This window comes from Zootermopsis nevadensis, unplaced genomic scaffold, assembly GCF_977971745.1.
Source record: "Zootermopsis nevadensis isolate Lab colony 2312 unplaced genomic scaffold, Znev_1.0 Znev_ptg000003l, whole genome shotgun sequence".
In the NCBI taxonomy this organism is placed as follows: Eukaryota; Metazoa; Arthropoda; class Insecta; order Blattodea; family Termopsidae; genus Zootermopsis; species Zootermopsis nevadensis.
The window spans coordinates 11,203,241-11,221,304 of record NW_028259135.1 but is presented as its reverse complement, the minus strand read 5'-3'; the positions used below and the strand labels follow the sequence as shown (position 1 = coordinate 11,221,304).

The 18,064-nt window shown below is 40.8% G+C and overlaps 1 protein-coding gene across 6 annotated transcripts in view; it reads right to left on the bottom strand.

Annotated features, from left to right (window-relative positions):
• The window catches only part of LOC110838284 (lachesin-like), a 310,561-nt gene that overhangs the window by 173,632 nt on the left and 118,865 nt on the right, over positions 1–18,064 (bottom strand). The gene's annotated exons all lie outside the window — the stretch shown is intronic.

Genomic DNA, 18,064 nt, shown 5'->3' with positions numbered 1-18,064 from the left:
CATAATAGAGCTCCTGAGAAACAAACGAACAGTCTGAAAATGTCACAGTCACTGCTGTGTATAAATCAGTCCGCCATTAAAAAGAGGAGCGTACAAAGTTTAGAAATGAAAGCTATTCACCACCTTTCAGAGATTACGTCATACAAGTGTCCTTCTGGAATACGCAGAACAAAGGCATCGAATCAAATGCAGAACTAGGATAAACGATCATGTACGTAAGACGTGTTTCCTAAACGCGTCATTTATACTATGAGAAATTACGATGATTAGAAGTTTATTTAACTTAAACTAAAATATCAGAGGAGGTTATTTCTTGACGAATGAGGAAAAAGGATGACATGACGCGACCAACGAAGGATTCAAAGTTAATGTCGACCATTTCACCGAAATTCTTGTCAAAGGACTTTGAGAACGAAAGGCAGTCAGTGCAATTACTTGGAGACCAATCGGTTACCACGCTGTACAACCCAGGTTATGTTACCATTTGAGAATATCGACACACAGAGCCGGGCAAATTTGTTGCAACATTTTAAAAAGTAACATCGTACCTGCACGTACGTACCACTAAGTCGGAAGATTCCACGCATTCTTTATCTCGGCAAAAGACGTCAGTAACTGATTCACATCACGCACGTAATTTGAATATTTTTATTATTCTCCCAGACAACTGAAGGCGATTTGGATCGAAGTTCGGTCCTTCCCAATATCGGGCTAGAACGTTAATCACTAGCATCTGAGGTCTCGTTACTATGATGTTATTCGAAAGATCCTAAGTTCGAGTCTGTTCTTCAACACTTATTTTAAAATTAAGAATAACAGTATAATTTCAGCCAACTAAATGTAGAATTATCGCCAAGTATCAATGAGGGTGATTAAGTCGAGAAGAGTGAGATGGGCGGGACATGTAGCGCGCATGGATGGGACAAGAGGTGTGCACCGGGTACTGGTTGGGAAACCTGAAGGGAAGAGACCGCTGGGGAGACCTAGACGTAGATGGGAGGATAATCTCAGGCGGGATCTATGGGAGATAGGAGTTGAAGGAAACTGGATTTTGTTGGCCCAGGACAGGGTCCGGTGGAGGGCTTTGGTTAATTCGGTGATGAACCTTCGGGTTCGGTAAGCCATCTAGTTAGTTAGTTAGTTAGTTATCAAAACGACATGTGTATTACATAGAGACATCGGATAATATTCAACACGCTTTACAGAATCACTAAGTTTATAATGATGATCGCATTACTAGGCAACCGAGGTCTGAACACTGTGGCCCTGTGTACGTCATCTGCTTATTGAAACGAGAGAGTAAGTACAGATGCATTAAAATGGCGGTCTTGATTGGGGCTGGGCAGAATGAAGAATGCGAGGCTGCTACACGTCAGGAAACTGCTTGCTGGTAATTTCCCCAGTGCACAGTACGTTTTGTTCTGGCTGAAGGAGGGGGGTGAAGTGTTTATTGCACCCCTGTGCGAGCCGCGCGTAATAAACGCCCATGCTTCCAACTCTTCTGTAAAACACAACATGCAGACGTCCCGCAAGTTTCGTGTCGTCACTCTGTGACGTCAGAGATCTCACTGTAATGCCGCGACTTCAGTTATGACGTCAACACAGGCGGTGAATACGAAGAAATTGTATTTAGTGCGGTAGAAGTCTGCCGATGTTTCAGATGCCCTTGCTGCTTCAATCATTGGAAATATTAAGTAAATCCGACCTGATGAAGGAGGCAGTAGACGCATACGAAACGTTGACCGGGATCTACCGGACTGACCACACGGTAGAACGGCCCAGAAAACAGTCATATTAATAGCTGTTATTCATTAACAAATGCGATTAAATATGCCTCTATGGTAGGTAACCCTGACTTAATAGTTAACCGGTTTTGGTTCGGTGACAACATGGAAAGGTGTCTCATGTAAACTGTGTTACTGTTCGTCCATCAATCCTCTGGCACGTACCTGCTGTCCTCGTCTTCAGTGTCAATCTCCATTTCAGTTTCCACTATTATATTTCAATTAACAATTCTTATCCACTTCACGTTGGCATTAGTTGCTAATTCTGTCACTTGCTTGTGATCACACACAGTGATCATCTCTCTCAAAGGACCTTCTGCTTCTATTGACTAAATAAGAGCAATTAATTTACTACAATTACTTCATTACTTCAAAGCAACTAATTTTTCCATTAAGTAGAATAAATCCTTTTGGCGAAATAACTATATTTCTCCTCAGAAGTTGAAAATGTTTTCCGTCTCTAATTTCGGTTTTTAAACTGGTCATTAATTTTATGTGTATCCTATTTAAATACTTCGCTAGGTTAATTTTAAAGACTAATTGCATGAAACTAACTTTTCCCCTCTTTAAGCATAATTTGATATAAAGCAGAACGGTTTTAACATCTCTTCCAAATACTCAAAACCTGCTGTTTCTAATCTCAGAGTTACACAACAACAACCTCCTGCCAGCTCACTGTTATTTCACTTATATTTAGACGGGTTATACCAGCGTCCGATCTAACCTAACCTAACCTAAGGCTTAGATTTTAATCGCGTGGACACAGGATCTTGGGTTTGAATCCCGCTCAAGGCATGGATATTTGTACCTTTTTTATAATTTTTCATATACGCGATTTCGCGTTTCAATCACTGCTCTGTGAAAATGCCAAACCTGTGTTATTTATTTGATGGAATCTTGCCCTCTGTCGATCTATTCAGAGTTTCTGTAAGAAGTATTGAACCCGTGGGTAATATTTGCTGTCGAGATTTTATTTTACAACACTATAAGAAAATAGAAGCTTTTAAAACGACCTCCCTTATTGCTCGAAGATCTCCCTCCCTTGTCCCAATAGACCATCGTCATGTGGGGGTGGGGGATGTTGAGAATTTATACCGTATTGAGAATAAAGAAGCGAAACCTTGAGGAGGCTGCGTTTCGACGAAAGAGAAACAAACGCCAATGCGGGAAAATTTTCTGTTGCCTCGTTTGACTTCAAGTGATGATGACGACGACGAACGTGGCAAATGTCCGGGTGGGCAGAGACCACCAGAGGCAGTGTGTGGCTTCGATGACGGGGTCTGATACTGCCTTCCGTCTTGTCGTTCTCGATAGAAAACTATCAAGTTCAGTTGCAATTACACGCGACATGAGATCGTGTGCAATACTAAAAAAAATATTTACAGCGAACTAGAATAAAAACCAACAACTGTCTTGTTGAGTGAAATCTCTTAATTCTGCTGTTCTGTGTTTTTGAACGACGTCGCCAGTTTAATCCCTTGAAGCCGTAGCTAATTTAAAGCATCTTATAAATAAAGCTGATATTGAGGTTATGGTTGTTTGTAGCTCGAGAACGGGAGTATCGATTTGCACCAAACTTGGCAAGCTTATTCCTTGATATCAGGAAGAGAACAAAGCAGGATAAAGACTCCGAAAAGGTGTCCTGAGTTCTATTCCCAGTGACGGAGGTCTGTAGCTCGGAAACTAAGGGCGACAGAATAACGCCACAAGCAGTACAGACATACATTACATATGTACACATAAACATTCGTATATGTACGTCAAAATAAAAAATTTGTGTACACACCGTTCACACCGCAGACAGGCTAATTATGTGTACTCATGACTTCGGTAACAATATTCAGACTGTGTGGATGTCTGGGTTCTATGGAAATGCGTTTCTTTGTGCAAGCAACAAACACGTTGTTTGTTAAATTATACTGGATTTACCTAAAACTATCTCAACTGAGATAAGATTATTTGAGCCGCTGTATAGGAAATTTAATATTCATATGTTTACGCAACACTGTTTGCAAAACATGCTTCTGCAGTAATTTTTCAATTAAAATTCCACAATAATAATGTAACTAATCTATATATATATATATATATATATATATATATATATATATATATGATGCAGTTTTATTGGTAAACACCTTCTAAAACAATTAGTCTTGAATTAAAAGTGACTTCCTGAATTTAATATGTATAATTAGTCCTAAATAAAAGTTATATATATATATATTAAACGTTGTAATCTTCAGGACGCTGTAAGTGTCGTTTGTCAAAGAAATAAAACTAATCAAAATGCCGTGTTCCCTGAACAGTCTAGTAAAATGTTTAATCAGGACGCAGTTTTTTTTGTCAAATATTTTATATAGGCTCTCACTAATGACTGCTTTCTATTGATGACTGCCGGCTGCAACAAAACGACGTTTATTCGAAACCTATAATCATATACCATACGACTGAAAAGTAAGTGCTTTGGAGATACGTATGTTCGCCTAACCTTCTGGGAAATAAGGACAGTGATCGTAACAAGGAAACAGAAGTGGTTTGTCAAAAACATAAAACATCACTGTTTGTCGTAGGCTAAATCGAATCAATTCAATAACTTTCACCTTTCTTCAAATTGCTAGTCCAAACGAAGATTAATATGAAGGCGAGTGATCAGTTAGATTTCATGTCCTCACAGCGGCAAGTATTAAAATGGATGCTTTGTGGGTTTCTTCGACGCGCAGGCTGACAAAAGCTTACCGACGCATCAGACGTTCTTGCCAACTTATCGTCCTGATGATGGAGGCAGCAAGCACATAAGATACGTCGGTAATCTTCTACCAGACTACACGGGGCAGCAACCCAGGAGTAACAGCCTTGTCTTTTCCCCCAACTGCTCACTGGGGGGAAGAGATAAATATCCAGTCTCTGTCTAGAAAATTCTCCGTCCATCCAGCCCACGGTAAGTCACATTCTTTTTTTTTTTTTTTTTTTTTTCCTTTGACACGTATCACGTCTATTTGCGCGTGCTAAAGGAATTCTGAAAACCTTAACTTTCGAGAAGGCCGCGGCTGGAAGTAGGATGCGTAATGTTGCTGCAGAAGTCGCCACTCTAAACTAAGTTCCTTTGCTCGCAACATTAAACAATATTTCTTCGGGAAAGGCAGAGAGCAGTTTAGCAGAAGACGGGGGCTGATGCCGCCCCAATCCAATTACAGTGCACGCACCCGAGCGCAGCGCCACAACCGCGTTAATTTGGCGGCTGGAAAAACAATGGAGCTCTGGATTCCGTAGATAATTAGGATGCGTCGCTGTGGGACTGTTATTGAAACAGCACGTTAGTGATTAAAAGCCAGATAAATATTTCAATTGTTTCACTGAACTCGATAAGTGACACAGTTGACACATTAAAAAAAAATAACAGCACAATGCGACACAATTCCCCCCCCCCCCCCGACCCGGGGCCATCAACCATGCTTCCAGATATATTGGTCAAAAACGGTACTTTTATAACCCTACCTCTACAACCGATTTTGAAATGTTTTCAATGAATAAAATTTCTGGCTTCAAGTAATGACAATCCCAGTCGACCGACCCAAAGGAAGTTGACGAAGCGGTGTTTGTACACAAGCCAGCATGTAACTCTGGCCAGTTACTTATTCTTCTAAGCTAATAACCGGTGTTGTCTCATGAATATTAATTTGTACGAATTTCTCTTTTTGCATGGAGAGTAAACATTCTTACGAACTGCCCTGCCTAAAATAAAGATTTCTTTTAACTTCCTGGAAATTAATTCTTGTTTTTGAGCTTTTGGGACTTACGTCCCTTCACACTGACACTGGCTAGTTCGTCGAACAAGGACTTGTTGCAGTTTCAGGGACAAATACAAACGAAACAATAGACCTAACCGAAATTTTACTTCGTTTCAGCAATTTCTGAATATTATTTATCTTCTGCATAATGTATTCTGCAGTAAAGAACGTAAATGGTACAGTGCCCTACCTCTAATATCTGACGGTACAACATACAAGACTTGTATTATGGTAATTTGATGTGGGTTGTCTTGTACCCATTATAGTCCGCGCTTGCCAGTCGATAAACCTAGACCCATGCGTTATGAACGGATAAAATCGGAACCCAGTAGCAGACCAGAAATGTCTCGAAATCTGCACATCGTTCACATACACCAAAGGTAAAATTTTTGGCCAATTTCCAACATTCCTCACCTTCAGAACTGCAGTGTGAATACTGTATTTTTAACTTTCTACCTTATACGGTAATTCTGCACCAACAGTTCTCAATTTTAAAATTAATCCTAGAAAAAAAAACATTAATAAACGAAAATTGGTTCGAATTGGTCCAATGGCAGAGCTACGTTGACACAAAAATATGTCAGCGTCCCTAAAAACTGGAGATTCTTATACAGCTTAACAAACATCAGCTTATCAACCAAAACCCTGCATTTAAACGATTTCTGTTTCTAGCATAGACAAGCTCTATATAACCCTTTAGAGCCTCGACCGTAAATGGTTCTACGACTTTGTTCCGTTAATTTCTCACCACCGTCTACGGCACCTCGTTAAAATCAAATCAACCAACATTTCCACCATTATAAAAATCATTAAAATTCTACCAATACGCGACACACAATTTGCAGTTTCGTTCAAGTGCCAATTAATCCCAAGTATCCTTTTATAACACTGTCAGTTTTAGTTGACAGACAAACAAAAAAAAATCCCTCAGAATCAAATAATTATACATAGAGTTCCAACTGAATGAAAAATCTGATGTTACAAGCTGACGCTAGAGTGCTCTTGTGTAGCGCATACCATTGGTTACCATATGATGAATCATTACAGACTCCCGCCTACTTCGCGAGCTAGGCAACTGGCCACTGTGGCAGCTTGCAATGTTACTAACGATGCCATCTTCACCCCTTCACACAGTCAGCCACGTTCATTATTCCCCACGTTGTATAATTAAAACATCGTACGTTTTTATTATTTTTCTCTTCTGCCAGGAAGAACAGAGAAAAAACTGAGTGGGATGATGCACTCCATAAAAAGAGCTGAACTCATTTTCCGGGCTGCATGCGTACACCAAAGTGAGCCGCGCTGCCAAGCTCATACCGGGGACAAGCGTATCTCGTCTAAATCATCTCTCTGCCTCGCACAGCGCGAGACGACGCAAGTTGAAGGGGGGCCCGGAATCCCGATTTCGCCGTGCGTTTCAATTTTACGACCCGCAGCCGCTACTCGCGGATTTCTGAAAAAATCTCAGCGTTTGGCCGACACCTCTGCTGGAACAAGTAAGCGATTCGAGGAGCGAAAAAACGAACTCAAATCAAGTGACGTAGCATTAAGAGGGCAGTAAAATTACCGAAAATCAACATTTGATATAGTAACACTGTAGCATAATCTAACATTCAAAGCATTACATTCCACAGTCATAATATTAAAAATTTCTAGGGTAAGAAAATTAAATAAATCCTTACAGTATAATATAAAAACTCGACAGAAAATCAATAGTACTATGCAAAGTATTTTAATAGCACTGAACTAAAGTCCAGTAAATTCATCGATAATGTAAGTGTAAGGAAATACATAAAATACTATTAGCATTACAAGCATAATCAAAGTCGAAAATACTTTCACATGAAGACGTAATTAAATATAATTTCACAAAACGTTTGAAAGTACCTTTGAAGGACATTCAACATATTCTACTATGACTACACTTAGAGGTAAAGAAATATATAAAAAATATGCGAGCCTAAAAAAGCATGGATTTTCAGGAAAATTACGTAATACCAGAAGATTAATCCAAAATACGATTGCATAGTAGACAATACATTCTATCATAATTACATTACAATAATAAAAGCATTTATTTATTTATTTATTTATTTAGTGTTCTGTCTGACGACAGGTCCATATGAACAGGATCCTTCCATCCTTTTCTCGGACTGGGACCTGTTCATATACGTTCTTGGCAGATGATCCAGAAGTGGTTTGCCATTGCCTTCTTCTGTGTGTGAATGGAGTAATTGTTGGGATGCCACGGAGGAAAACTCCGTGTTGCCTAGACCACGGCCTTGCCCAACACAAGTTATAAATTCGGGCACCGCCGGGAATCGAACCCGAGACCCCAGGATTACAAGGCCAGCGTTCTAACCGCTAGACCACCCTGGCTACAATAAAAGCATATAAGCGGAAAATATTACAAATGTTGCAACAGCAGCTCAAGTAAGGCTTGAATAACACTATTTTAAGAAAACTCAAATTCACAGAGACAAACAATTTTGGACTGAACAAAAATTTTACGGACACATTCTTAGGAAAAGACTAAAGATCTTATTCAAAGCAGTGCAACTGACCGTGACAAATGCTGAGAAAAATCCTGTCCCAATCAAAACGAACTGTACCAAGAACCACAGCGACAGATTTCTCAGTGTGCATCTTTATGGGAAACAAAGTTTATCAGCGGTTTCTTACGCCTAGTTGTTTCACCTTCAAACGCAGATTCTAGCATCCCGCGGGTTTCTGTGTGTGTCCTCGCAAGTTTGACACAGGACCGGAAAGAAAAAAAAACACTTTGTTCCCTCGTGTCATACATCTCATTATGCGACGTATCACTTAACACGTCTCCACGAAACGACTGAGATCAAATGACAACGAATCTCTGGAGGGATCAAGACACCAAGAGTTGCAAAACTTCGTCACTTTCGAAACGAAGTTTACTTTCTACGTTTCAGACCACAGTAATAAATTCAATTCAGTAAATACGAAGTAACAGATACATGCGTTTTCCAGACTGAACTGTGTCATATTTTCAATTTATAAAATAAATGACGTCCCATTTAAATTGATACTGACTAAGTTTACTAAAATCATAGCAGAGTGTGGTTTGCGATTATGCAAATCATTGTCACTGCAGGTATGGAGAGAAACAGCGCTAGCATTTGCACATTCATCAAGCTGTTAGCACTGATACAGCAAGATAAAACGAGTCCTTTATCATGGAGGCATAGCGTGTCCTTCGGACACGAGGAAATACCCCCCCAAAGTAGTTGGCCTTGAACTGTGGATTAGGCGTGGGGAGAGACAAAGCCTTTTAGAATTTTGTATTATATTACAAATACTTACAAAAATCCAAGTTTTTGTTCCACACATAAAACTATGTTTCGTTATCCGAAGGTTAAAGAAATTCTCAATCTTTGCAAAGCCCGAGAATTCGTTAACGTCTTCACGAAATTCCAGATACTCCAGTCAGCAGCATCCTTCTTGAAAAGCTAATAGTCGCTCAGCTGGTCAAAAAGTCCTTCTTGTCAGAAGTTGGTGTAAGTACAAACACTAACAAATCTCTGTTTTCCTTAGCAAGCGGTTGCTCGCGTCTACGGGCAGTAAGAAGCACGCACCGGGACGGTATCCCAAAGTTCCCCTGCATTCGGGCCCTGAAGCAGCGTCCGTTTGTGTTGAGCAAACAGACGAGTGACCAGTGTCAACACACCGCGGCGCTATGATAGCGCTACCCTGCGGACGGCCGAGTGATTAATAACCGGGCGCGTAGATAAAGTAACACCGGCCGCGTGTGAACACGGAGGCCGCACGGAAGCTCAGAGATTTGTGTTCTCAGCCGACGATAACACAAAGCACAAAGGCGTACTAGCCGACGTAACTAATAAATTAATCCGTTGATCAGGAGGTTAAACAAAGGCGAACACATTCCAATGGATTTATGTTACAATCCGAAATTTATTGCAATAAATTTTAAAAACATTTTAATATTATCATTCCCCACCCCCAGTCCTCCACTCCGCCACTGGTTTTGTCACATCCTTGTCGCCACCAACCACCTGCACTTTTTTTTTACATTTCTAAGAAACACCCAACCAACACACATTCGCCCTGAAGATGGCAAATGTAATGTTTGTCAAGACGTTGAATACCCTTCAATATGAGACGCGGCTCATCCCTGATAAACCGAATTTATTACATTCAGCCCTTCATAAACATCTCCGTTTGACTACATTCTAAAGAGTAATCTGTAAAAATTACGAAGTTTCTTCGCTCCCCTCTTATCTTAAAAGTACTTGATTTTCAATATTCTATGTTGAGGAATCCGTGAGTCACTGGCAGTCAATTTCGAAAACTGCCTTCGACAGCTCCTAAAGGCATGGTCGCCACGGTAACCAAATTTTTTCGTGGACCTAATATTTTAGATTAATTACTTTTATGCCCTTTGCGGTGAAAATGTCGATATTGGTCTTCTGTATTGTAACGTCGTGTGGACTTGCAGGTAGATACCAACGTTTCGGCTGAATTTGTTGAACACGAAAGACTCACAGCAAAAGAGCAGTTACGTAAGGGCCTAGTTTTGTAAGAGCCGACTACTGGTATGTAACCTCCGCGTGATGATATATATATCGCAGCTGAAGAACCTATCGCCAGCCGCGACGGAGTCCACCGGGTTTACAAATCACCAGGCGGAAGCCAGTTTATGGACCCCCACCCAGCATCCCCAACTTATCAATGAAATTTATTTGACGGAATGGAAAGACACATATTAGCGACGTAGTTGTATGAGTACACAACCGAATGATACGAACATGTGCCAAAACCAATGTTGCAGCTTCGTGTCATACGTAAGCCAGCAAAAAGACACACTTGCTTTCCGCTTGTTTCTTTCGCAAAATAACCAGAAACTGCAATTAATTCTTTGAAGCACAAGCTCATCTTAATATTATTTAAGAATTCAGTCCGTACCGCAAAGAAAACACAACACTTCACCTTTAGCAGGACCAACGAGTTGAAGGTGTTTAAAGAAATAATCCCTGTTTATAGTAAGAATAATAAGAAACCCATATACGTATACAAAATAAAGACTTACTGACCTTTGAACCAAGTGGAGCGTATGATACTTAGGGGTATTAAAGGGTTCATTATATTGGCAATCCACGAATTTTTGAACATGAAACAAATCTCCTGAAAATTTATTATGAAAATTATAAATCCGAGAAGTGTTCAGATTGGAAACTAACTGATTTATTTCCTTAAATACTTTGAGCACGAAGCATATTTAAACATTCAGTCCGTACTAAGTTCAAATGGAACGCTGTTTAAGGAAATTCTAAGAACCACATGTAACCCGTAAACAGAATCTGTGGGCACAATGCAGAGATACCGAACGTTAAGCAGGTGGTATATACAGTTACCACTAGGCTTCAATAGGTCAAATTATTGTTAGCAGACATGTAACCACCGAGGCTGGAGGCGGGTTGCTTGTAAATACAGGTTGTCCAAAAAAGATGTATACACACAACCATTACATACGACAACATTGTCTATATATCATTTTGGAACACCCTGTATGTACAACCGAGGTAGCCGTTTCAACCGCGAGAACTGGAGAAATTGCCTTAGACGGAGGAGAAGTTGTGTTTTGCCGTCCCTGTGCTCTGCCCATGAGAGCTACCGTCTGCAGTCAATACGACACACATAATTTGCTCCAATAAATCAATAATTATAGTCATTAGTTTCACATCCGCGACAGAAAACGTAAATCAATTACACGCAAACAAAGACATGACGGTTCATCGTAATTTGTTTCGTATTTATTCGCAAATGTACACGTGTGTGTTTTGAAAATGTGCATGCAGGATACGAGAGAATATGAGGGTTATATCATCGCTGTGATATTGATTCGAATTTCACAATTCTGTGGATATTTCAAGTCCAAATGAATAATGCCTGTTTATTTAATCGTACTGATCCGCCTGTGTGTGTGTGAGTCCGTGCGTGCATGTCCACCAGTTTTTTGTCCTTCAGATGGTAGCGATTTCCAAATTTATTTTAATGTTTCGTTACAATGCGAGTGCTCAATAAATTTCCCGGAACCGGCAGTAATTTCCCGGAATATAATCAGCTAAATTTACCACTTTTTATGGGACCAAATAAAAACGTAAATTATAACCGTACAACGTCTGGTAATTACTGAGTAAGTCAACAGACTTTGCGAAAATCGAACAGAAGTCACATGAAACTAATTTAAGAGAGAGTGTTCCTAGAAAAGCCGGTAGTTGCTCAGCTGGTAGACAAATCCTCTACCAGTTTTGAAAGTGATAGCAACTAGGACCCTACACTGAGCCAGATGAACCCACTCCACACCGTCATAATCTGTATCATATCAATTTAAATATTATCCTTCCATTTATATATAGCTGTCCCAAGTGATGCCTTCCATTCGGATTTTCCGACTACATGTAAGCTCTGAATTACCAAATAAAAAATGGGACAGATCCAGAATGATGAAGAGGCGACAGACATGAGATAAGACGATGACAATGTTAATGATGATGGCTGTCTTATGGGTTGTAGTTCCATGTGGTCTGATAGAAGTTTACCGCAGACTAAACGGTGTAACAACCCAGAAGACAGCCGCCCTCGTGCTTACAGCCGTGAGAACCTCAAATCCTACGGTAATCATCATCATCAACACCGCAGGTTTCACCCACGAATGTTCAAAAAAAAGCCTCACTCTTACTACAGGGACGTGTCCGATTACACGAGTTTAGAAAATTGTCAACAATCGATAAGCCCAACCTAACAACTGCAAATATCCCGACACCGCGATGCTTCGTTTACATATTAAATTAACAACACTTAATTCATAACATTCCGGAAATGTATCGGGAATTTTGACAACGTTCTAAAACGCACTGCAGTTATTTGAGGAATGCAATTGCAACATTTACTTTCATTCTTGACATGCCTACGAAAGAAAAACTTGACAAAGCGTTCTCATGACCACTGCGTCAGACAGAAACATTTAGGAGTGTAGGAACCTGGAATTGTGGTCGTACCGCTGACTGCAACGCCCAATGGACAGAGGCCTGACGGGACCTAAGTAAGGGTCATTATGTGCGCGAATGATGAAGGACATTTCCGATGTTTCGGAGGAATCAGAAACTCCGTCTTCCAGTCCCTGCACAGCCTTTACTGAATGCGATAATCATTCACGCGTTCATCAACCGCAAAATGGCTCCAGGATAAAGACTTCCAATGCAACAAAAGTAGACGTCGAGTGATTTAGTATTCCGGATGTCCGGGGTTCAAATCGTAGTCCTCAGACTTCACTTGAGTGAAGGTCTTTGTGATAATCACTCCCTCCTGCTAAATACCTCGGTAGTGCCTTAAATTACGCAACAACAACTTCCTTCTACACCGTATTTCTAAGTAGCACTGACGTCACTGTCGGTATAAATAATAAAGAAACGAGGAGAGATGCTTGTAGCGCCTCCAGGAGGTTTTTCGCGGCTATAGATCAAGCCGGAGGGGTGCACATTAGAATAATCTGCGAGTATTTATATTCAAAGGAAAGGCAGTTAGATGGTAACAGGGTTTCTTGGTGTCTGCTAGGTATGCGTAATAATCGAGAATGGCTTAGCCATTACTTTATTCAATGCAGTCTCATTCTACAACAAGATTAGAAAACTCTGTCCCCTACGTCTGAGACGGATTTCCCAGTATCTGTTACCACAGTTAATTAAATACGGATCTTCGTAAATGATGAGATGTTGCCGTCGCCCGGGGGCTGGGAGCGTCGGTTATAATTCACGACACATTTTTACGTCATTTCTCTTCGCGTAACTACAGCGCAAAGACGAGTTCTTCTAGAGAAGACAACAAATACGATTTCACGGTCACGTCATTTTCAGAGAACATTAGAGGAAAAGCTGAAAGGTTATGCAGAAGCTTAATCAACGACGCTGTATTTAACGCAGAGTTAACTTTTCGTTAAATCACTTGTAATCGTAATCACGTACGAAATATTCCGAATACTAGGGGCATTTCTAGGTACGATGCAAACAAAAACAAAAAGTTTTTGTGCAACAGAATCAAATCTGGAGGAATAAAACTGAGAAACTACGAAACAGTCGAAGCAGAAACTGATGAAAAGGAAAGCTGAAATAAAATCATATAAATCACAAAACACGAAGAATGAGAGAGAAAGATAAATATGAAGAATATATACGAAAAATGAAAGAGTGTAATTTCGACTGCAGATATTTAGAGGATAATGAATAAAGGAGTAAAGAATGTAAAATGGATAAGAAAACATGTAAACGAAGTGCAGAAGCCTCAGATACAGAAAAATGAATGCAATAAATAAGACGTTGCGTGGCAGAAGAAGGGAGAGAAAAGAACGAGGCAATCAGACTTGACGGATGAGCGGCATAGGTAGAAGGGTGGACGGCAGACGGACGCTGATATTAAAACTGTCTCCTGGAACGCTAATAAATGTCCCGCACTGTTACCAACCTAACAAGTCCATCCCAATATCACCGTGAGCGGTAGAATAATAAACTCGCATTTATGATGATTCCTGCGTTGATAAGAGACATTGGGTCAGTAGAATGAAAAGCTGAACACAGATTGTCAAAATAGAACGAAGCATCGAATCCTCCTCTGTCTAAACACAACTAAAACTAGCAGAAAAACAAATGTGATTATCGGGGATACTCTGCTGCTTATGGAAAAATATTTAACATTGCTGGTTGGTAGCACTGTATGAGGGAGAGTCACGTGAAGCCAGACCGTGTTAGAAATATGTATTTTTCCCCCTTTATTCTCCATCAGCGTTTGTCGTGTCTCCTTCAGTGAAGTTGACATCTAAAAATGTAAACGCCTTTTGATGCATCTTGTGAAGTTCTTGGATGCAAGAGATTTATAAACCAACGTTTCGGAGGAACTAGCTGCCTCCATCATGTCATTATGAAGCGGTGGAGGCAAGACTCCATGCAATATTAAATTCGGAACTAGATGGTGGTGGCATGTCAGCGGCACGTTCCGGTCGCTTTGTAGATCTCTGGTGCCCGTCGAAGCAGTTACGATAACCTCTGCCCCCTCCGGACTTCTGGTAAAGTAAGGCAAGCAATAAAACTGTTTCCATCGGCCTATTTCAGAGGCCATGTTTGCTCTTCGTTTATGGTACGGGTTTGACGCTTTAGTATCTACGTACCACGTAATGATGGCGTATAGGTGGAGTGGATGACTTGAGGTTTCCACGGCTGTGAGTCGGAAGACGGCTGTTTTCTGGGTCTTGGCGTCGTGTAGTCTGGTAGAAGTTTACCGCTCCTACCAGACTACGTGGCGATAGAACTCAGAAGACAGCCATCTTCAAATCATAACTGGTTGTCTCAGCCAAAGACGAATTCTACCCTGTTAAGAATCGATGCTAGATCCTTCAACTAAACGTTACCCCTATTAATAGTAACTAATAACGTAATTGTTAAACAATTAAATTGAACGGGGAGATTCGAACACTGGCTTAGACACGTGCTCGTAACCGCCGTGCAGTGGGACAAGAACAGTTTACAGTAAGATGGAAATCGAGTCCCGGGCATTCAAAAAGTGTTCTGGGCAGCTCAACCTGCAAAACCCATCATGCCGATTTAGTTCGTCTGTGACAACGCAAAACACAACTCAGTATTCTTAATACATTTAATTAATCAAACGTATGTAATGCAGAATGATAAAACATTGATCATTGACGCCTACACGATACTGTTTAGACTTCACGCGAGACACCAGAGTAGGAGAAATTGCCGAACGTCACGGCGTTTACCACCTTTCATAACACACACGAAGAATTAAAGAAAGACCATCCCATGACATGAGACCGAAGGGTGGGCGGAAAAAGCAATCTGCAAGAAAGACTTCAAAAGAGAAAACATTAAAACCAGTGAATCGTCGTCATAAGTGATTGAATCAATTTTCCTACCTAGAGCTTGAAAAGACTAAGTAATTTCTAAATGGCGGGGCATGTAGCACGCATGGATGGGGCAAGAGGTGTGCACCGGGTATTGGTTGGGAAAGCTGAGGGGAGGAGACCGCTAGGGAGACCTAGACGTAGATGTGAGGATAATCTCAGGCGGGATCTATCGGAGGTAGGAGTTGAAGGAACTGGATTTTGTTGGCCCAGGACGGGGTCCGGTGGAGAGTTTTGGTTAATTCGGTGATGAACCTTCGGGTTCGGTAAGCCATCTAGTTAGTTCTTCATTCACAACGAACGACTTTCTTTTTATGAATGTTGGTCTTCGTTTCGGAGGAACAGTGCCTCCATCTTCGCAGACTTTAACCCTAAGATGAAGGCAGTAAATCCCTCCGAAACGTCGGCATACGGCATTACAAACCAGAAGACCAAACAACGACACTTTTACCCCGTGACAAATATTTTTTCATCTATATATGTTTCACTGTTCATGATTTAGTTACTGCTTAGTGTCCAATAATTTCTTGCTCTGTCTTTAGTCGCATTTATACACTAATTGTCTTTTATATTTTCGCATAATCTCTCCCTTTTTTTACAGCCGACACTCGTCTTGTCTTCGGAACGTCAAACGTCTGGAACTGCAGGATGGTCAATGAACTGCCGAAATTATTGAATATCGTAATATTACGTCTGAAGCACTTGGTGTGCTGGCGAGCGCTTATGAAGCTATTAAATTCGATTTTCCCATCATCTGGCATCAGATAGCGCGGAGACGTCGGTGCTTGCACTACCCTACAAAATCGATGTGCATGATATGAAGTTCGCGTCGCTCGAAGGCAAGGGCGGGGGGGGGGGGGAAGGGGGGGGGGAAGATAATTTAGTGTCTTCCTTCTTCTAACACGATCCACCAGCAAGCCTGACCTAGCCATCTCTGGAGTGACCAGCGACTGCACTTTGAGTATGCCGAGGTAGTTACTTTCAGCTGGGGATTTCTTCGGCAAGATGTAATTTACGTCTTCATGCTTTCATGGAATAAGTCTGAAAATCCTCCTCTTTCAATAAAGCGATTTGATTATGTGCTTTCGGGAAGGGATTAAAAAGGCTGCTAAGTATAGCGAAAAACTTCAAATTCGAGAGATACAGAGCCGAATGCCGTCTGCTTCTCTTGTTTTCAGAGTTTCTAAGTAATAAAACGTCCAATTTTAATTGGCAGCCTATTTAAAAATGCTGCAGAAACTATTCGCTACAGTGTTCTTAATGCATTAATGATCACTTTTCGCAGATTCTTCCAACTGCAGGCTCTACGAAACGATGAACGTCAAGACAAACTGTAAAACTTCCCGAAGACTACAGACCATCTCAGCCATACAAGACCACAACAAATATATTCACTTTCGTGAGAATCTCAGATCTCAAATACTGGCTTCGTTAAAATAAATAAAATGAGGAAATTGCATCTAAGAAGCTTTACAGACCACGCGATTACAAAACTGAACCCCTTTGAACGCAATTTCATGTCATCTGTTTCGCCATTAACTATGCCATTGCAAGGTTCACATTATTCTCAAACACACTTTGTTAATAAACCATTTTTTTAGTACCCAACAAATTGAATAACTCTGTTCTCGCACACCGCATACCCCAGTTGATTTCAACGCACCGAAGCATTGAAACAATCGCGAGGCGAAGGCAAGAAAAAGTTTCAGACTTTTTCAACCGTGCACGTACATTCCTGTTCCTATTAATGTAGAATTTTCCAGACTGGTTATACGCATGCGCAGTAACACGAGTGCTTTCTGCTATTCCGTTTCCAGACATGGTGAAGCGCTTCGCCTTCAATCTTCAATGCCGTATATTTTTCCGTTCTTCCCAGAAATTACAAAAATATACACACAACAATTCACGATATTTTCATTCGAAAGCAAACACATACCACGGTTAGAGTGTGGTCAGGAATTACACCATCAAGAAAATACAAACACCCAGAAGGTCCTCAATCCAACACCAAAGATGCTGGATATGCCTCGACACATTTTTCTCAGGTCACCATTGCTCGCCTTGCAGCTGAGGATGTAACTCAGACACTCATGAGTGTACACAGCTCAGTTTCCACTCAGTGTCGTCTCACTTAAACACTGAGATAACGTGCGAGATGAAGCTCGCCTTGCAGCTGACTACGGTTTGAATTTACAGAGATAATATCAACATCTACGTACGGATATCAAAACCAATTCTCCCACATTCCATTAATGTTTCGTTATTTACAGAAATAATATCAAAATCTAAGTACGTATAAAGTTCATTTCGCTGTCAGATGGCAAATATTTCTCCACCATCCACATGGATAATATTTATGACGGTTGTAAAAGATTTCCGTTTTAAATTTTACTGTTTCCTTCGCATTTCAACGACTACGTCTCGTAACTCGTAATTCGAATAGACTACATATGTTTTAATCTACCAGTTTTCCCCCCACGAACACCTAACTGCGTCGTGGCCGAGTGGTTAGCAATCCTTTATATCCGGGA